Source organism: Acinonyx jubatus, chromosome A1 (assembly GCF_027475565.1).
Source record: "Acinonyx jubatus isolate Ajub_Pintada_27869175 chromosome A1, VMU_Ajub_asm_v1.0, whole genome shotgun sequence".
Classification (NCBI taxonomy): domain Eukaryota; kingdom Metazoa; phylum Chordata; class Mammalia; order Carnivora; family Felidae; genus Acinonyx; species Acinonyx jubatus.
Genome location: NC_069380.1, coordinates 114,851,936 through 114,873,695, shown reverse-complemented (window position 1 = coordinate 114,873,695; position 21,760 = coordinate 114,851,936). Strand labels below are relative to the sequence as shown.

Here is a 21,760-nt window from a genome sequence, read left to right as displayed (position 1 = left end):
AGAAGTCACGCTTATTCCTCCATCCTCACATATCCTCCTTCAGAATTTATAAAATTGTCTTAAAGTTTAAAAGCATGAGAGCAGATCTTATTCTAACGACCTCCTCTGTGTGTCTTTTTTTAACTCCTTGATTTGTTGGCCTTTTAACAAGATCTTTGTAAACAGAGTATTTATATTCTAGGTCCCTCACTTTTTCTTGATTCTCATACCCATAATTTTGGGTATGGTTTGTTGGGCTAAAAAAAGCTTTAGAATTACTGGTTTTGTGCCGCTCTATCCTCTGAGGCTTACAGTTTTCATTAAGTTTTAGCACTGGCATGTTGGTTTATTCCATTCATAGTCATTTGTTCATTCCACAAATACTTCCAGAAGCACCCACTGTGACCCAGCACCAGCGGTTCCAGGCACTACGGACATAATGGTAAGCAAGAACTTCCACTGGGGCTAGTGAGAGAGGCAGACATTAATGTCAGCAATTACAAAACCAAGCTGAGAGGGAGGAAGCACTTAGCACAGCAAGCTCAAAGTAGAGACAATAAGTCCTGGAAGTCAGAGAAAGCTACTGAGAGGAAGCAATTATCACATTGAGAGTTAAGCATAAACAGAAATCCCTGACTACTCACCCTTCACTGTCTGGTAAGAGACAACCGCCTGTGAGAAAGACCTGAGCACACTGGAGGAGGTGAATGGGTTCATTATGGCCAAAGTAGACAGGATGGGATGAGGCCAAAGGGTCAGCTCACAAACAGCCTTGCTAAGAATAAACCTCCATTTCACTGCAGCTTCCTTTTCTACAGTTATTACCTCTTGTAAAAGGATTCACCCAACTTTATTTATACTTGTCTGGTACTGTTGGTAAACCTAACCATTTGTGTATTCAACGATAAACAGCATTCAACAATATTAAGGACACGACATCCCAGTACCAGGGGTATGAGGCAAAAAATCCTAGCTGGCTTGCTCTCACCCTTTGGTACTGCTAACAGTAAAAATAAAATGACTCTTTCCATTTGTCTGTTATTGCATCAGATGGAAAATGCTGGAAGTTCTCCAAATTGCTAGGGTATACTGATAGTTTGGCTATAAAGACAAGACAAAACTCACTATGGGCAGTCACCTTAATGAGTTCTATAATTTTACTGAAACAGGTGCAAGAAGTGTGCAGGAATGGCCCCACGAGTACAGGAAGTTGTGTCGCAAACAAAGTGACTGGGCAGGGAGCACAGCTGAGAAGCAACAAATGGCCTCTACTCTGAACCCGAGAGCCCAGACCACAAGGACAGGCATTCCAGAACCATGGGCCTTCGCCTAGGAACAACCTACTCCTGACACGGACAACTTTACACAAGAGCCCCGGGGACTAGCAACAGCAGGGGACTGACCTTTTAAAGAAGGTAGTGATGCTCCCAACAACAGATCAACACCAGGAGACCCGTGAGAGTTAATTATCACAACATGGGCAAGATCTGTGATTTTATAACTTGCTCACCATTTCTAACACATTTTGCGGTGCCACCATTTCCTAAGTTGATTTTCTTTGGGGGGCAGGTTGGAAGAATATAACCTGTACTGTTACTTCATCATTGTCCAAACACCGATTCTGGTGTCAATTTCCCAAATATTAGCCATCCCCTACCTCATTCAGGATCGTTTGTTCGCCAGTTCTACCAGGTCCTGAGCTGCCCTCATATAATCCATGAATGAGTATTAGAGCATGTCTTTTGTGTCAACATTCTGGCCTGCAGCCTCTCTGTGGAGGACACAATGACACATATCTCAGAAATGGCACCTTTCACGGAACAAGGGCATCAAAAGGCACGTGAAAGTTGAAGAAATAATGGTGGATCATCTATCTCTGGAGGCCCTGTCCTAGAGTAATGAAGAGCTTCAAACAGCATCTAATTTTCCTTTCTCACACAGAATTTGACATAAAAACAAAAACTAGAGAGGAACCTGAAATCCTGCCAACTATTTAGCAACATGGTTTGGTAATGCCATTCTGGTTAGTGCTTTAAGCCACCATCCCCAACATTAAGATAACACAAAGACGTAAGCATATTCAACTTGTCCTGATACATTAGTAATAAAGTCTAAAAAGTCATCCCCATGTTAATTATCCACATCACTATGTGGATATTTATGTGGATATTATATAATTATCAACATTATTTGAAAATATTACAGCCAATCAATCTCACCTCCCTCCAACATTAAACTTGGTATGCATATTTTAGCATTCAGCCAGCCTGGGAGACCTCGAGAAAATCCAGAGAAGTTCCCCTCCAGAGAGGTAACATATCACCCGGTAACATTTTTTTGTATAAAGCTTTCTATAAAGAACCTCTGGCTGGATCCATACTTGTTGCTCTATAAAATCTAACATCAACACTTACTAAACAGCCATTAAAAAGTAATTGCTACATGAAAATATCTATCGACAACTAAAATAGCCTACCTAAGCTGTCTAGGCATTGGTATACCATTCCTCCCTAATGTGTGGAGGAAACATCCTTTCTTTTTACATAGTGATGATTCTGTTTTCTTACATATTCTTCAATAAAGGCATGTTTTTAAGTGAAACCTTTAATAAGTAACAACACCCTATCCTTTGAACCAGCAATTCACCCTTTAGGAATTTATCTTACAGATATATACTAGTTCTGGAATGCAAAAAAAAATTTTTGAATGCACACAACTTCATACCCCCCCACAGATATTACAGCATTTATTTATAATAGCTATATAACACCTCTCTCTCTCTCTCTCTCTCTCTCACACACACACACACACACACACACACACACGCATGCACATGATGTATAACATCCCAAAGGGCCACCAATGTGGGAATGGTTAAATAAACCATGGAACTTCCAAACCACGGCATCGCTATCTGGCCTTTAAGAATGAGGCAGAATTACATGCGCTGATATGGAAAAACGCCGACAGACTCAAAACAGCAAATTGCAACACAACGCATTCTATTACCCCATTTGGGTTTAAAAATAAAGTTCTATTTCTAAACTTGAATACATTACAGTTATATTAATGAATATAATTATTCATTCAACTGTACTTTTTTGTTATATGTAATTTCCACACATATTTGACAATAAAAGTTAAAACCCCTGCTGATCATCTTTGGGTAAAGTCTGCCACATGGCTTTTAGGAGAAAAGAATCCATCTCCTAACTCACTAAACGGAAAGCCATGCTTCCAACAACCATCTAAACTACCAGTGAGAAAACACTCTGTTCCAGTTGCCACATGGAAAACCCCAGCTCCAGAGCAGAATCCACAGCTGCAAATGGTCTCATGGCTTCCAGGATCGCCTCACCAAGGACCCCCTTTCCAGCCTTTATTGCTCATATAGGGTTCTCTGCAGAAACCACAGGTCTGCCTGGATGTAGGATTTCAGCTTCTCGAAGGACTCCCCAAGGGTGGACCTCAGCTTCTGTGATAGCTCCCAACAATGCCAGCAAATCCTGACAACTCCCTCCCCACACCACTGGGACCCCCAAGTGGGGAAAAGACACCTCCACCTCACCCAACCACTCAGCTCAGGGAGTCTGGTCAGTAACCGAGCTAAGATGCTATCTGAAAGCCAGTGGGGAAGTAAAGGTTGGCTCCTCCTCAGAAAAAAAGGTTGGGGACCTCTGAATTAAATCTAGTCACTGGGACATATGGGACAGCATTGTAACTCCCGGAACTTCAAATAGCCAGCCCTCAAAGTGACAATGGAGAGAAAATGAGGCCCAGCAAGAGGGAGCATGGAAAGAGAAAGCGGCAGTGAACAGAAGGGACAGAAAAAGAGGAAAAAAGCTATTAACACAGAAAGTGAGTTGGGGACATGAAAGGATAGGTTACAGTGGGAGAGAGGGAAAAGAGCCCAGCTCTGCCCCCTGCCAAGTTGAGAGGACACACTAAAAAGGGACAGGTCCATCCCTCTCAACAAGCCTGACAAGGCCACTTCCCAGGCCAGGTCCCCCACCAGCACAGCCCCAGAAAGACTGGCTCCCCTGCCCCCTCCCAGAGCATTAGATTAGGCTTTGTGGGAAACCTGAAATCCTGATGGCTCAGAAAGAGGCCCCTACAGCTTAATGTGCTGGCAATTTAACTAAGCACTCCTGGTTCCTGCCGGCTACCAGGCCAGTCAGGGCTTTGCTCTGCCATTAGCACGCTCTCATGACCCTCTGAGAAAAGCAGCAGCCTAGCCAGAGCTGTGGGGTGCCTCTTAATGGGCAGGAGGGAATCTCCCTTCACACCAGCAAGAGACACTGCTGCCTGCCATGTGCCAACGTGGGCTGCCGACCAGACCTTACCGTCCCAAGGCAGCGACGTCTCTCCCCTCCTTTCTTCATCTTTCTAACTTTAGAGCCATAGACATCAAGGCCAACAAAGGCTAGAAAAAACAAATGCTAGGTAACTCCAAGATTTCCGTCACTAACATCCACAAAGAGCTACTGTGTATGAGGACGACAAGGGGCTCAAAGTAGTGTAAGATACTCATGAGTTAAAAACCAAACAAAACCAAACCAAACAAAAAAACTGCATCCACCCAGAAACAAACGCTTATATGGTCAATTAATCTACGACAAAGGAGGCAAGAATATACAATGGGGAAAAGACTGTCTGGTCTTTTGGTGCTGGGAAAATTGGACAGCTACATGCAAAAGAATGAGACTGGACCAATCTCTTACCATACACAAAAATACTCAAAGTGGATTACAGACTTAAATGTGAGACCAGAAACCATAAAACTAAAAGAAAACATATGCAATATTTTTTTTTAATGTTTACTCTTGAGAGACAAAGAGAACATGAGTGGGGGCAGAGGAGAGAGAGGGAGGGAGGGGGAGGGAGGGAGGGAGAGAGAGGGAGGGAGTGAGAGAGAGGGAGGGAGAGAGAGAGGGAGAGGGAGAGGGAGAGGGAGAGAGAGGGGGAGAGGGAGAGGGGGAGGGAGAGAGAGGGGGAGAGGGAGAGGGGGAGAGGGAGAGAGGGAGGGAGAGGGAGGGAGAGGGAGGGAGAGGGAGGGAGAGGGAGGGAGAGGGAGGGAGAGGGAGGGAGAGGGAGGGAGAGGGAGGGAGAGGGAGGGAGAGGGAGGGAGAGGGAGGGAGAGGGGGAGAGGGGGAGAGGGAGGGAGGGAGAGGGGGAGAGAGGGAGGGAGGGAGGGAGGGAGAGAGGGAGAGAAGGAGATAGAGAGGGAGAGAAGGAGATAGAGAGGGAGAGAGAGAAAGAGAGAGAGAGAGAAAAAAAGAGAGAGAGAACGAGAAAGAGGGAGGGAGAGAAAGGGAGAGAGAGGGGAGAGAGAGAGGGAGACAGAGGGAGAGAGAGAGAGAGAGAGGGAGGGAGAGAGGGAGGGAGAGAGGGAGGGAGGGAGGGAGGGAGAGAGGGAGGGAGAGAGGGAGAGAGAGAGAGGGAGGGAGAGAGAGAGAGGGAGGGAGAGAGAGGGAGGGAGAGAGAGGGAGGGAGAGAGAGGGAGGGAGGGAGGGAGGGAGGGAGAGGGAGGGAGGGAGGGAGGGAGAGGGAGGGAGGGAGGGAGGGAGGGAGGGAGGGAGGGAGGGAGGAGGGAGGGAGGAGGGAGGGAGGGAGGGAGGGAGGGAGGGAGAGGGAGAAAGACAGAGAATACAAAGCAGGCCAGGCTCTAAGCTATCAGCACAGAGACCAACACAGGGCTCGAACTCACAAACTGAGATCATGACCTGAGCCGAAGTTGGGACACTTAACCTACTGAGCCACCCAGGTGCCCCTAAATTTTTTATTATTTTTTTTAAGGCAGTAATTTATTTGACATTGGTCATAGGAACATTTTTCTATGATGCGTCTCCTCAAGCAAGGAAAACAAAAGCAAAATTAAACTATTGGGACTACACCAAAATAAAAAGCTTTTGCACAACAAAAGAAACCATCAACAAAACCTGCTGACGGGAGAAGATACGTGCAAATGATTGATCCAATAAAGGGTTAATATCCAAAATATAAAGATCTTTAAAATATATAGACAGATCAATCTTATACAACTCAACAGCAGAAAAACAAATCCAATTAAAAAATGGGCAGATGATCTAAACAGACATTTTTCCAAGGACGACATACAGATGGCCGACACATGAAAAGATGCTCAATGTCACTAATTATCAGGGAAAAGCAAATCAAAACCACAAACAAACAGCACCTTACACCCATCAGAATGGCTGGAATCAGACAAGTAACAAGAAGTGGGGGTGAGGATGTGGAAAGGAGCCCTTGTGTACTCTTGGTGGGAATATAAACTGGTACAGCCACTGTGAAAAACAGTATGAAGGTTCCTTAAGGTAAAAAGAGAATTACCATATGATCCAGTAATTCCACCACTGGGTATTTACCCAAAGAAAACCAAACCAAACCAACCAACCAACCAAAAACTAATTTGAAAAGATAAATGCACCCCTATGTTTACTGCAGCATTATTTACAATAGTCAAGATAAGGACAGGGCGCCCAGCTGGCTCACTCAGTGGAACACAGCACTCCTGATCTCGAAGTTGTGAGTTGACATATGCTCCCCAAATGATCCTGCCCCAGGTCCTGACACTGAAAGCTGACTGGTAAAGTACTGCAGGCGGCATCAACAATGTCAAGCGGCAGAAGTCTAGCACCTCCTCCCAGGTGGTCGCCTTCCCAAATAACTTTACAGTTAATTGTTCCCCATCCCTATCTTTCTTTGCACAATGAGCACGTGGTCTGATAGTTTTCAGTAATGATGTATTTTGAACAACTCTCTGGGGACTAATGATTCTTTCAGCATAAACTGGAGAACTAAAGATAGGCACTATGAATACAGCATTACTCCCCAGGGAGTAAACTCAGATCAAACTCTCCTCCCACCATGACTACCAACACTCCCTTAAACCTTTTAATTGAAAGGGTTCACAAAAATATAAATCATCCCTTGTTTTCGGCAAAATCATACACAGGCTTGCTGTCCATAGAGACTAGATTCAAACCATTTGTCTTCCTGGCTTTAGAAATGAGGATCCATCCAGTTTCCTAACTGGTTCTGAAGCCTACAATCAATACCAATATTCCACCTATGTCTCCTAAAACCTACTTAAGAAGTCAGTGAGCTCACTTCCTTTTGAAGAGTCCTTTGTAAACAGCACACCAAGTAGTGTGAACCTTTTTGGCCGGAGGGTCAACTCATGCCCAATCCCCTCGCTTCTATGCTGCTGTTTAATTGCTGACTCCCACTTTATAGCCAAGCCAATTAGCAGCCTTGGCCAAGCGCTGCCTGAGAAAAACAAGCCTCTCCGGTCAGAATTCCCCTCATGCCTAGTCAACAAATGCCAGAAGTCTAAGAGATGGATATTATAGTTCTATAGAGTCCCCGGGCACGTCAGCAAGCATGTGAGTGTCTGACTGAGTAAGAGGACCAACGGACTGACAGAACACGGGAATTTTAAAAGATGACTATTTCACTCCTCATTTAATTTAGGGAGTATTATCCACTTTTACCTCTGATGAACTTAATAACTAACTCCTTTAGAGTTGAAAGGATATTGGATAGAAAAAGCTCCAGAAAGCTCCACACCCAGCTAGGTTACTGGTTTATTCCAGGCACTCTAAGGGAAGCAGAAAAGAGTGGGGAACCATTTGAAATTATTTCCTTATCAAACACAAACATGGAGTTTACCCTCAGGCCTCCAGATCTTGATTATAAGTGTACTGATAAGCCTAAATACCCCAGGAAAAAAATAATAAAAACACCTTAGAGTTTGAATGAGGCTTTCACAAAAATTTAGAATGTCCATCTCTTTATTTCACTAATCTCAAAACATCCGTTCATCCAAGAATTACAATTTTCAGGGAGAGCAGCTCAGGGAGACTCCCCTTAGTCTCCGTCTCACCTCTCTTGACTTGTGGAGTCTTTTTTTTTCAAATTTTTTTTTTTTAAGTTTATTTATTTTGAGAGAGAGCACAAGCAGGGAAGGGGCAGAGAGACGGTGGGGGGGGAGAATCCCAAGCAGGCTCTACACTATCAGCACAGAGCCCGAAGCAGGGCTTGATCCCATGAACCTCGAGATCGTGACCTGATCTGAAACCAAGAGTCGGATGCTTAACTGACTGAGCCATCCAGGTGCCCCCTGACTTGTGAAGTCTTGAGTAATCCTTTTTGCCATCTTTGGCTTTGCTGGACAAAGCCAAAAGCTGAACCCACAACTGGTGACCCTGACGTGATAAGCCAAACCCGAAATTGGTGACCCTAAAGTGAAAGTGATAGCTTTGAGAGGAAGATTTTTAGGTGGCAGAATCGACACGTTCAGGAAAAAATGGGACATTGTCCGGACTTCGGATAGACCTCATCCTGGACAACAGTGGAGACTATGCCCACAAGTGACCAAGGCAAATGATGTCACCTGGGGACAACTTAAGAAGCGCGATCAACATGTAACCAAAGTAATGTGCCATGGCAGAGGGCCACCAACCCCAGAAAACAGGTTTTTAGCATATCTGGCTGTGGTTTCTCAAAACTTGGCTAGGCCCTCCAAATGATCTACACCATAGTGGCCTCCTCGAGACATCATGAATGACAACAGATTGCCCTCCTCAACTCCCATGAACAAGATTCTTTAAAAAAAAAAAAAAAAAAAAGAGGGATATGTAGGAAATCAAATAGCTATGTCCTGGTTAAGGAGATTATAGGAAACACATTACACTGCTTTCTGGCCTGACCACTATCTAGTTAAGGCATATTTAGGGACTGGGTCCTGCCTGTGCTCATGAATTCCTGAGACCATGTTATCTATGGAATAGCTCTTTTGTACTCTTGGGAATGCCTTGTTTCTTTGCACGCCTCCTATAAGTTCTTACTGGCACGTAGCCCCTGACATATTGCGCAATGTTTTCCCTATAACATATACCTAATAAATACAGGAGCTTGTCAACAGTTCGGGGAGACTTCCCTTAGCCTCGCTGTCACCTCTCGACTTGTGGAGAAAAAAAAAATTCAGCTTTGGAGGAGCTTACATTGATGCTTTGGAGGAGCATCAATGTAAGTAATGAATTAATTACATTAATTTCATGTAAGCCTCTCATTAATTCTCCTTGGTACCTCTGGGAAGGGAGTACTAACCATTATTCCGTTTCAAGGTCGAGGAATGTTACCATCCCAAGAATGGTGGGCCCTGCCCAGGGCCTTGGGTGACAAAGGCCAAGGACTGAGAATTCTCCTTGGCTCAGTCTCTGGCCTATACCCCAGCCCTACTTCTTACTTTGGCTGAGAGCCCCTTAAAGAAGAGCATTCCTGTTCTTCAACACAGGAACAGCCAGCCCTGGGAGCTATCATAGCTTATGTTTAGGGAAATACACAAACTTTTTTTTCCTGACAATGAAGTCATATTCTCTACCAATGGGAAAACTTGTGGGGGTGGTACGGGTGAATGAAAGTGGAAAATTTCCCAAAACTCTTGGCCTACTTAACCGCCCTGACAGCACATAGTTATAGTGTTTGGGGGTTGGAGGCTGTTTCTTTCCAAAGGAAGCATGATTAGTTGGCTGGTTCAAATACTTTTGAAGAGATTTAGAAAATGGTTAACAACGGTTTAAAAAAGTGGCCAAGAAATCTAACTTCCAGAGATTCTTGTAAAGCATGGGACTCCTGTAAAGACCTTTAAAAGTCACTATCATAACAAGCCCTACCACTTGTAATATTATAAGGAAAAACTCTTCAGTACATGCTAATGCGTGATAAACAGCCATTGCTCAGGTGACCTATCTTAAGCCTTCTTTTACAGAGAATGAAGTCACTGATCTGAAGTGAAGTTTATTTTCCCCAGGTGCCACCACTCTGGATTTGCCCTCCCTTGAGTGCTGTGCTGGTTTCTACATTTATACACAAACCAGCTGCGGCCACCTTCCCAAGTTCTCCGCAGTTCCCAAAACCACCTTTTACTGGACAGGATCCCTGGAGGTCCAATTCTATTTTCTGCAGCAAACATACACAAAACAAATTGGTAGCAAGGTTCAGTCATTTCATGTCCTTCCAGAAAACATAAGTTGTTAAGGTTTTGTATAAAATGGGGCACTTGGGTGGCTCAGTCAGTTAGGGCCCAGACTCCTGATTTCGGCTCAGGGCACTATCTCACGGTTCGTGGGTTTGAGCCGCATGTCCGACTCTGCACTGTCACCTTGGGATTCTCTCTCTCCCTCTCTCTGTCCCTCTCCTGCTTGTGTGAGCAATCTCTCAAAATAATAAACTTAAAATAATAAAGGATGGCAGTGCTATTTGTGTGTGTGTGTGTGTGTGTGGTCACAGAATTAGTAAATTTCAGAGCTGGGAAAAACCATAAATCACCAAATCATTCCTCTTCAATAATCAAAACTTCTTGTTTCTCAGGAAATTAAGACAAACATCCAATTAACACTTAAACAGCCTTAGGTGGAGAAGCCCACAAGTTGAGGGTAATAGATGTGAAAGGGGAACTCTTAGTTCTACAATTAACAAAGCATGGGACTCCTTTCAGTTTCCCCAATGTTCCATTTTCATGTTTTGGGCATTGATTATCCTGTAATAAATTTCCCCCATTAACTCTCCTACCAATCACTTGGGGGTTGGGTTTCACTTTGGGAATCAGAGGCATTTGTACCATACTGTGAAACCTCTGAAGGCCAAGTGTTGTGGACAATACAACCTCCGCACTTAATGAGACAGGCAATCTCACACATAACCATTAAATCTGGTCTAAAGAGACAAGAGGGGCACCTGGCTAGATCAGTCAGTAGAGCCAGCGACTCCTGACCTTGGGGTTGTAAGCTGAAGCCCCACGTAGGGTGTAGCGATTACTTTGAAAAGTAAAATCTTTAAAAAAGACAGAGAGAGAATAAGAAAATGAACTGCAAATGGGTGTTTCCCTTCTCTTTGAGGATTTTTCAATCTGCTAACAATGGCTCGGGTGTAGGCAGGCACCTGGGTGCTTTCGTCCTCACCCGTTATAAATATTTCCTAAGCAGGGGTCGCAGAATCCCATCAGACCAGAGTTCTAGGTGTGGTCACCTCTTTCCCAGGCTGTCGCAACAGCCCCCTCAGTCTCCCCATCCCAGTGTTCTCCCGACCCCCAATCCAGCCAACGCTTCAATGGCTCCCCCACAGCACACAAACCCTCAGCTGGGCACTCAAAAATATTTCCTAACCGGTCCTAACCTAATCCTCCAAACTCCGCCCCCCCCCCCCCCAACAGCCCTAGCACTCGGTCCAGTCACCCAACAGTCGTCGTTCCTTTACCTCTAGCGCAAAGCTCATGCTCTCCTTCCGCAGACGTCCCTTTTTCCTCCCTCCCTTCTCCAGAGGTCCTCTTCCCCTCTCTCAGCTTCTTCCAACCCCCAACCGCTGCAGGGAGATTAGTCCCCACCCCTCAGGACTCTGCTCAGATTTCACCTACCCCAACAGGTCCACTGAGATCCCAATTCACTCCCTCCTTTTCCCCGAAGCACTTTCTCTGAATACGCCGGCCTCTGCTTCCACTCGTGGGGCTCCCAAGCGGCCTCCCGGCACCAGCCTCCCCCCTCCCCCCCCGCCCCGGCAGCTCCTCAGAAATCGTTGCCCAAGGAGAAGAGTTGCACAAGCCTCTCGCAGAAGTCCCCCGGGACGGGGTGTGGCGAGACCCGCTCCGAGCACGCCGACTCCGGGCACCGGGAGGCCGCTTGAAATGCTGAGCGCCTTTAGTTCACGGCCCAGAAGACGGGCGGGCGGCGCAGGATCTCCACCCTCCCGGCCTCCGCCAGCGGCTCGCGACCGACAACCGGATGAACAGCGGCGGGGCTCCCGGGTGGGCTTTGGGCCGGCTCCCAGCCCCTCCCCGGACGCTGCGCACACCCCACACTGAGTCAGTCCACCTCGCCCGGGTGCCCGCCGCTCTCGGGGCGCTCTTTGGGGAGCTCGGGGCGCGCCAAACCCCCGAAGGGCCCCGCCCTCACCTCACCCGCTCCCTAGTCCCAGCCTGGTCGGGCCCGCGGCCGCCGCGCCTCACCTCTTCTCTTCTCCAACCGGTAGGGCACTGGTTTGTTCCGGACCTGATCCGACCAGAGGAGACCGCACCAGATACACTGCACCTGCCACCAAGCTAGAGAGGAGCAGCGGCGCGCCTGACGTCACGGCCGCCCCGAGCGCCGCAAGCCCGGAGTCACCTGATCACCCTGGCAACGCGCGCGGGGCGGGGCGAGGCGAGGGGCGGTGTCACAGCACGAGCCCCGCCCCCAGCCGCCTGGCCTCCGGGCGCCTACCGAGCGCTGCGGGTCGGTCGGTGCAGTGGGGACTGGAGACGCCAGCCTGGCCTCCCTGCCCACGCCTACGCTCCCGCCTCCGAGGCGGGTTGGACCTGAGACTCCCAACAGACACTCCTCTCTGGTTGGATCAGTTCGCCGAGACTCCAGATGATATCTTCTCGCCGCCAGTGCAGATGCCTGGAAGGCAGGCTTTGGGTCCCTGTTGTATCCTGCTCTGGCAGGGTTCGTTGTAGGCCGCTCCTCCTGGTGTCTGCTGGGTCTAGATACTTCGGGGGATTATTTCCTGAGCTGTACGGGAAAGGACCGGGGCTAAGGCTGACTGGATTGCTCTCCGGCAACTTTTCCCCATAAACTTTACAGCAAGTAGTGCAGCCTTTGATACGGAATGTGGTTAAGACCTCATTCATTCAGGCTCAGACTTCCTGTCTTAAGTCCTTCCTCTCTTCCAACGGAAAGAGAAAATCACCAAAACACTCCCTGAGCAAAGTCGAGGAGAAACCTAGGAGTCCAACTTGCATAGATTTTTTTGTTAGTCATTTCAGAAATTGATCTTCCTCCAGTGCCCTTCTCTTGCTTGCTATAACCATAGGCCTACACCTCTACTGGCTTAGACCATCAGCTTCAAAATGAAAAGTTCACATCCTGTGGAGGTCGCAGTTTGAGAACCCCTGCTTATCTCACCACTTGACTTCTTCCTGATTGAGTTTCAATTAAGTTGTAGGATCATTCCCTGCACTGCTATGGACATTTCATATACATTGTCCTTCCCTCTCAGACTATGGGATTTTAGACCTGTAAAAATAAAAACCATAGCCCCTAAACGGTGTCACTTTGGCCAAGTCACAAAACGGAGGATTAAGAACGTAGCCTAACTACAGTTTCAACTTCTGCCATAAACATAGGAATTTTCTGGTCAGCACCAATGAGGCAATCTGTAACCTGGTGCTCTCCATCCTTTAAAGGAAAATGAGGTAATCTGCCTTATAGGAAGTCTTCTAAAGGAAGGTGACCTGGTGTGAAAGAATCCTATCCTTTCTTTTGCTAATAACTTCCTGCCCCAACCACCTTTTTATAAAACCTTCCATTTTATAGAACAGAACTCCTCTCTGTTTGGTACATGGGATGCTACCCGATTTTGGAATCATGTAATAAAGCCAGTTAGACCTTTAAATTTCCTCACTTGAAGGGTACCTGAGTGGCTCAGTCAGTTGAGCATCCAACTTTGGCTCAGGTCATGACCTCATGGCTCCTGAGTTCCAGCCCCAAATTGGGGTCAGTGCTGACAGCTCAGAGCCTGAAGCCTGCTTCAGATTCTGTGTGTGTCTCTCTCTACCCCTCCCCTGCTCACTCTGTCTCTCTCTCTCTCAAAAATAAATAAAAACATTTTAAAAAGTGAAATTTCCTCAGTTGAATTTTATTTAACAGACAAAAAAAGTTATTTTATCATCAGTTTATAGTGAGCACCTTTTGGCAAATGCCCAGCTGACTAAGGCATTGAAGATCAGGAGTTTATGGGTAATGTGTCTCATATTAAAATACCACCTGTACTGTTTATTATTTACTTGATAGTTGTGTTTAAGCGATACTTTTTTACTTTGATACACTTATTTTTATTTTTGAAGTTTATTTATTTTGGAGAGAGAGAGCAGGAGTACACCAGTGGGGAGGGGCAGAGAGAGAGGGGGACAGAGAGAATCCCAAGCAGGCTCCACACTGTCAGCGCAGAGCCTGATACAGGGCTTGAACTCACGAACCTCAAGATCATGACCTGAGCCAAGATCAAAAGTAGGACGCTTCACCTACTGAGCCACCCAGGCGCCACCCCCCCATACATTTATTTTTCAGAGGAACACATATAAATGGGGGGAAAGACAGTTGTGAAAGGTAGGAAAAAAAACCCATAGCTTCAGACAGAAAGAGTTGTACTAATAGAGGAGATTGAAAACATCAGCCCAGGTTCCAAGGGGCAGAGATCAGTGGGCAGGAAGATACTGGGAGCAGGGCAGGGGCAACCAGACCTGGGGTGTATGCAGAGCTGAGGAAGGGAACTCCAACTGGACATCAGGTAGGGCAGGGATAGAGTTGGGCCAGAATGAAGTTTGAAGGATATGGTGGAAGGAAACGTGCTGGGAACTGAGACAAAGAAGGACTTGGAGAGGAAGGAGAAGCAGCAGTGGTTTGGGAAAGGGTTGCTGAAAGAGAGGGCAAGATGAAGAGAGATCCAAGAAGGGGTGTGAACAGCATTTTGAGAAGGAATGCTGAGTGATTCCAGTGTCTTTCCAAGGTTGGTAGGGAAACACAGCATTGTCTGTTGGCCTCTGAGGAATGAAGATCATTCAGGCACACCCCCAAATGATATTTGGACCATCAGGGGGCAAGATCTACCCTTCAGAGAACACTGATGCTGAGGGAAGACCAGAGACCGCATGTCCATAACTACACTCTGACAGTAAGACTTTTTTGGCTGGAAAATTTTCCAGGCCCTTAGGGGGCAAGCATATGCCTCTGAAATTCTAATGAGGGCAGGGCAAGGTGAAGATGGGAGTATAAGGCAGGGATAACTGCCTGAAAAGGGAAGAAAGTTTCTCATGCCAGCTGGGACGCGTGGGGGTTATGCTGGGGAGGAAGAGATGATGAGACAGGTTTCAGTAAGGCCCCTCCCATTTTACTGGGTTGGTTGGGAGTGAGAGGGCCTGGCTATCAAAAGAAAAACAGAACATTCCCCACCCCCACCCCCACCTCCACGGTAAAGAAGTGCTCTCATGTGAGTCCAAACCCCAAGAGTGTTGCTGGCAGCATCCAAGGACCAGAGAGACGTGGCCAGGGAGTACATCCTATGTGGCGCTTTTCTAGAATTTGACCTCAAGTCCCAGGACTCAGCAGTGGGGCCAGTGGTAGAAGTTGCTGGAATTTTACCAAGTTTCTTTACAACAGCAGTGAGCCTCCTTCCATCCCTAGAGATAAAGAAAAATGTCTGTGTAGAAGGCCCTGACAAAGCATATTTTCGGTAAAAGTTCATTAGCCACAGAAACTACAATGGCTTTTCCACATTTATGAATTCAGGAGAACCATCTTCTAAGGATGGCAGAGGCAGGCATGATGCAGTGGTTGGGAGCCTGTGCTCTGAGATTTATCCATTTTGTGAACTTGGGCAAGTTACCCATTTTCTCTGAGCCTCAATCTAATCTGTAAAAGGGAGCTAATAACACCTACCTCATAAGAATATCATAAACTTTACGTGAATTCTTGATCAAAAGAAGAATCCAGATTCAAGATTTTTCACAAGGTCCTTTTATTTCACTTTTTTTTTTTTTTTCCTTTTTTAAGTAGGCTCTACTCCCAGTGTGTGGCTTGAGCTCACAACCCTGAGATCAAGAGTCACACGCTCTATCAACTGGGCCAGCCAGGTGCCCCTTCACAAGGCCATTTTAAAAACCATCATATTTCCCTGTATCCCATTTGTTCACTCAACAATTGGATGCAAAAATATTTCTTTAGATGCCTAATGTGTACTCAATGCTGTGATAGATACTAAAGGAAAGGTGTTCCCTCACCTTGTCCTCCAGGCATCTGCCTCCTGATGGGACAGCAAGATCGCATGAGACCTGGAGGAACCCTGTGAAGTTGAATGCTCAACTAGGTGGTCATGCCCTTCTGTGCCCGCAGCATTCAAGGAGAGGGAGGCCATGCCAGCTACATTGGCCAAGCTGGGATACACAAAAGGCAGGGTGTGGAGAAGAGCCTTGAAAGGCAGGATTTGGAGAAGGGGGAGAAAAGAGAGCATTCTTAATCTTGGTCCTGTCATCCAGATGACATGAGCGCCTGGGACAGGGGCTCAGTAAATATTTGCTGAATGAGTGAATGAGTGAATGAATGAATGGCTAAACAACCAAGCAAAGACAACAAAATCACAGAACAGTGGGCACAACTGTAAGACCAGCCTAAGTGGACCAAGGAAATGGTAGAGTTGTGAGAAGTAAGGTAGAGACAGAGCAGATTGTGGAAGAGCCTTGGAGAGAGCAGAATCTTCTGGCAGGAACATGGGCTTTGGAGCTGGAGTGACAGGTTGCATTTGGACTCCATCACTTACTGTTCATGTGACTTAAGCAAGTTACTCAACCTCTCTATGTATCAGTTTCCTCATCTGGGAAAAAATAGGGATAACATTAATAACCATAGCATCATTTTGAGAATTAAATGAGATAATGCATGTGAAACCGTAGCACAGTGCCCAGCATGCAGTAAATGCTCCAAGTGGTTAGCTTTTATTCTTGGTATTAGCTTTATCCGAGGCCAGGAAGAAGAGTATACATTCAATATGAAAACTACAGGGAGCCACTGGAGCTCCTTGAAGCAGGAAATGGGGATGGGATGCAGTCTTTTGTAAAGAATCATTGGGCAGCAGAATTCAGGCTGGTCAGAAGGTAAAGGGCAACCACGGCAAAGATGCAGCCGCAAAGGGTAAAGAAGAGCTGACCAAGGACTGGAAACAAGGCTTCCTCAAAAAGAGAAAGCCTGCCACCAATAGCTCATGGATTTGTGGAAGTTGGAGCCTGGCATGCAGAAGTGCTCAGTAACTCTATGAAACGAACTTCTCTACGTGCTGTGCAAGCTGAATGACATCTTTCTAGAGCTCACAGGCTTAATGGCAAATGCTAGTGGGATTCCTCTACGTCAAGAACAAAGAGGTTTTTTTTTTTAATGTTCATTTATGTTTTCAGAGGGACAGAGAGAGTGTGAGTGGGGGAGGGGCAGAGAGAGAGGGAGAGAGAGCATCCTAAGGAATGCTCATAAACTGTGAGATAATGACCTGAGCCTGCGATCATGACCTGAGCCGAAAGCAAGAGTTGGATGCTTAACTGACTGAGCCACCCAGGCGCCCCAAGTTCAGAGAGTTTTAAAACACTGGAAAAGTCCACTAAGACCTGGCCTCTGGTTTATTTCAATGTCTTCCCATTATGGGAGCAGACAAATGAACACATGTGAAAGGAAAGCCAGTGAATGTGGCCAGCACAAGCACAAAATCCAGCGCAAGATGACCAGATTCTTTGTATGTGTGTGTGTGTCAGGGTATTAAAGAAATGAGAAAAAAATTATGCTTCTTCTACTGTTTCTTAGCTCACTGCTCTGCCAGAGTCTAATGGAATTTGAGGTCCATGTCAAGGAAAAAGAGGCAAACTCATCACTTTGCTTCTGGCCGTGGATCATGGTTTTTGGTTTTTATCTGAGCGATGGGTCTCACACTTTTGTGCCTCCTTTTCTGACCTACATTTTCAAATTCTAATTTGTTATTTAAGAATATCTCCACTGCAATTGACTAAAATGCTATTCAAATTGGTTTAAGAAAGAAGGAGAGGGAGGGTGCCTAGGTGACTCAATTGTTAAAGCATCTGACTCAGATTCGGCTCAGGTCATGATTTCACTGTTCATGAGTCTCAGTCACACTTCCGGTGAGCTCAAGCCCCTCTTCAGGTAAACACGAGCCCCACTTCTTCTCTATATATCTTTCTCTCTCTCTCTCTCTGCCCCTCACTCACTTGCACCTTCTCTCTCTCTCAAAAAAAAAAAAAAAGGAGAGAGATTTTATTTATTGGCTCATGAAACCAAAAATCCAGAGGTGAATCTGAGCTTCAGGTAAAGCTGGATCCAGGCATTCAAACACTGTCACCATTGTCCCAAGGAATCTCCTCTCTTGCTCTGTCTCTCTACATTCTCCAGCAGTGCCTCTGGCAGAGTCAGAATTATATTCTCACAGCAAAAAGTCCCAGCAAGCAAAAAGGATTACCTTTCCCAATGGTCTTTTTTTTTTTTAATTTTTTAAAAAAGTTTATTTATTTATTTTGAGAGAGAGAGAGAGCAGGGGAGGGGCAGAGAGCGAAGGAGAAAGAGAATCCCAAGCAGACTCTGTGCTATCAGCACATAGCTGGATGTGGGGCTCCATCTCACGAACTGTGAAATCATCACCTAAGTCGAAACCAAGAGTCAGACTCTTAACCAACTAAGCCACCCAGGTGCCCCTCTTTCCCAATAGTCTTAAGAAAAGCTCCAGTTTGGAGTTCTTTTTTTTTTTTTTTTAATTCTTTTTATTTATCTTGAGAGTGTGCGTGCAGACGGGGGAGGGCCAGAGGGGGGAGAGAGAGAGAGAGAGAGAGAGGGAGAGAGAGAGAGAGAGAGAGAGAGAAAGAGAGAGAGAATCCTAAGCAGGCTCCATGCTCAGCACAGAGCCTCATGCTCAATCCCACTACCATGAGATCATGACCTGAGCTGAAATCAAAAGTCAGAGGCTTAACCGACTGCAACCCCCTCAGGTGTGCCCCACCCCCTCCCCCTCCACCCCCCCTCCCCCACACACATTGGCGTCTTAGTGTTTGCACTGGCTTTGGGTAACTTGCTTTTTTCTGAATGTGTGGCTGGAACCAAGAGATGTGATACCTTGGCTACTTCCATGCTCTCCTCTGGAGCTGGGGGTGGCGTTAGCCACCACCCAATTCCACAGTTGAAAGTGTGCAAACAATGGCTTCCCTAGGAAAATTGAAGTTTAGTTACCAAAACTAGGAAGCATGGATGCCAAGCAGACAAAAAACACAGCTGACCCCTACAGGCCACAAATACCCAAGCCACAAGCTTATGAAAGGCTCCTGTAGACAAAAGTAATACAACAGTCCAATAAGCTAACACTGAATCCAGTTGGTAGTCAACCCATCTTCTGTATTTCCGGGAAGGTTGCATCCGATGGGGAGCAAATTCCAGCACTCAGAGGTTTTAGCCTTGTTGAGACATGGCATAGAACCCGCCATTGGTTTTAGCTAAGTGCACTCTCCTCTCTGAAGTATTGTTTCTGAGGAAAGTGCTTCAGGGAGCACTTAATGCTTTAAATGTTGGTACAGTACCTCAAGAAGTTCTCAAGAAGCATCACATAAATGTGTGCATTTTTAATTGTGACTTTTTGGAGCACTGATTCCTCAAGTGACCTGGTATCGGACAATGATCTTGGGATCCCAGTCCTGGAGGAAAACACATTTTTCTCCTAGATGGTGACTCAGGGGATTATTGCAATAAAGTTCCCATCGATGGCTCTGAAGAAAAGCCCTGAAATATGCCAACCTATGTGTCCATTTGCATTTATACATATAAAATGGACTGCTAATAATAATTTAGGTCATGACATATGAAGCATGAAAACTCAGGGCAACATAAACCCACATATTCATTTAGTGCATTTGCTAAGTGTCTACCATGTGCCGGGGACTATCCTAAGCTCTGGGGATGCAGGAATAAACAAAACAAATTTAGAGAATGCTTGCATATATGAAGCTTGCGTGTGTAATAGGTGTGTCCATTTGTATGCATCTTCCAGTGGCCTCTGTTATTGACAGGAAATAGACACCAACAAACAAACCTGGCAAAGTCTCAGTGAGTACCTCCTCTAGCCTAGACTTTCTGTCTCTGCTCTTCACACCTTAACTGCATTATTCTCTTCTTCCTAGGGATTAAAAACAGGCATCAGAGAGATGCAGACACCTACTCAAGGGGCCATGGAAAGTAAGTGGTAGGGTCAAGACTGAAACTCGTATCTCCATATTTGCCTTTTAACCACTACCCTCTCTTAGGGTGTGGATGGGGGGGATGATGGAGAGTGGTGGGGACTATGGCAAACTGGAGAACAACCTCTGTGCAAAGGGAGCCACTCTTATGCAGATCCAGCCACATGTCACAGGGAAATGTGGCCCACCATAGCTAGGTTTTCTGACTTTTCAAGAGGAGCCAGCAAACAGGATTTTGATGTGAAAACTAATTTTTAAAATACTGTGAAAACCAGAAACAATCTGCCTGGGTGTAATTCAGGCCCTGGGTCTGTCCCTCTACTAGAGGTCACACTGTGTCCAGGAGGGTCTCTGGGGAGGTAAGAGTCCAGATAGCAGCTCCGAAACTAAATGTGGGCAGAAAGCTGCAAAAACAGCTGTGATCCTTGCACAAAGTATTTCTCAGGTTGATTTTAGAAGACTAAGGTAGAAAAACGACGCCTTGTTTACTAAAAAAAAAACAAAGTCCTTAATGAAAGGTAAGAGTGAGGAAGCAGCTGGAACATTCCAACCTCCCCCCTCCCCCACCATGTGGAGGAGGTTGGCATAGAACCATCCTGTGGTGGGTTGACAGGCCACGCTTATCTGAAAGGGAAAATTTAACTTCAGGGCGGGCTTCGTGTTACATCTGAGGTCCTAATAATGATCATTATGCTGTCAGCACACAAGATATGGTTCAAAATAATTCTCCTCCTAAAAGTCACATTCTACTGGCTTCCTGGCCCTTCCTTGCCTCCTCCACCCTGTGGCCTCCCACGCTCAGCAAGCCTTTCCTCTTGTCCACCCCATTTGCCAAGGGTTGACAGGCAGGGGACACTGGGAGTTCTCATCACCGGGTGGTCTGGGGCTAGAACAGAGTTGGTGGCAGCTTCTCTTCCTGTCCTGGCTTTTAGGGGGGCGGGAGGGAGCACAGAAGAGCTTCAAACGTTTAAAAAACATTTGCACCATCCATAGAATGAAATTCTCTAAGACAATAGTTTTACTTAAAAAGTGTAAAGGAATTCCCATCCTCCAGATCTTAACAAGATCAGAAAACCTCTGTTTACTACAAGAATTGTTTCAGAGAGGGAGTGAAATCTGGCACATGAAAAATCCCATTTCTGCCCGCTCTCAAGATAGTAACTTTGCAGCCATATGCCATGAGTATTTCATCATAGCCAAACAGTACTGTGGTGCACTGGGGACAGATTTGCTGCTGCCGCCTCCTTCTGTTGCTGGAAGCATGTGGCACTGCCGTGAGAACCTTAGAAGATCAGGCAAGTGCTCCTGGCTGGGACCTCATACCTCTGTCTGTACCATGAGGCTTTCAATCCCAGCTCCTCTAGGCCCTGGGAGCCTTTTAAAGTAAAGGCCTAGATACTTTCTGAACAGGATGAGACAGAGAAAACTTGTACTCTGCCTTGCTCCCTTGCTTGGAAGATCATTTAAGATTAAGGAATGAAGTGACCTGGGGCGCCTGCATGGCTCGGTCGGTTAAGTGTCCAACTTTGGCTCAGGTCATGATCTCCTGGTTTGTGGGTTTGAGCCCCGTGTGGGGCCCTGTGCTGACAGCTCAGAGCCTGGAGCCTGTTTCAGATTCTTTGTCTCCCCCTGCCCCCCTCTGCCGCTCCCATGCTCACATTCTGTGTCTCTCTCTCTCTCAAAAATAAATATATGTTAAAAAAATTTTTTTTTTAAATTAAAGCAAATGAAGTGACTTTTCCCACTTGTGGAGGCGAGGGCACTGCTATGATTAGGAGGGTCCAGAGACCTGTCTTCCAGCCCTGGTTCATCAGCATCCTGGCCTTGGGACCCAGAACAATTTACTAAACCTTTTTAGGTCTCAGTTTTCTCATCTGTAAAATGGAAATAATAACAGGACTGAGCACATCAAGCTGTAGTGAAGGTTGGTGGGTGCACACAGTAAAAGCTGCTCTC

The 21,760-nt window shown here is 46.2% G+C and overlaps 1 protein-coding gene across 1 annotated transcript in view; it reads right to left on the bottom strand.

Annotated features, from left to right (window-relative positions):
• Positions 1–11,563, bottom strand: part of CYSTM1 (cysteine rich transmembrane module containing 1) — a 42,727-nt gene extending 31,164 nt beyond the window's left edge. The window contains exon 1 of the mRNA XM_053221917.1: positions 11,417–11,563. The gene's annotated coding sequence lies outside the window, so the exon portion shown is untranslated. The remainder of the gene's footprint in view (positions 1–11,416) is intronic.
• Positions 11,564–21,760: the final 10,197 nt, after the last annotated feature.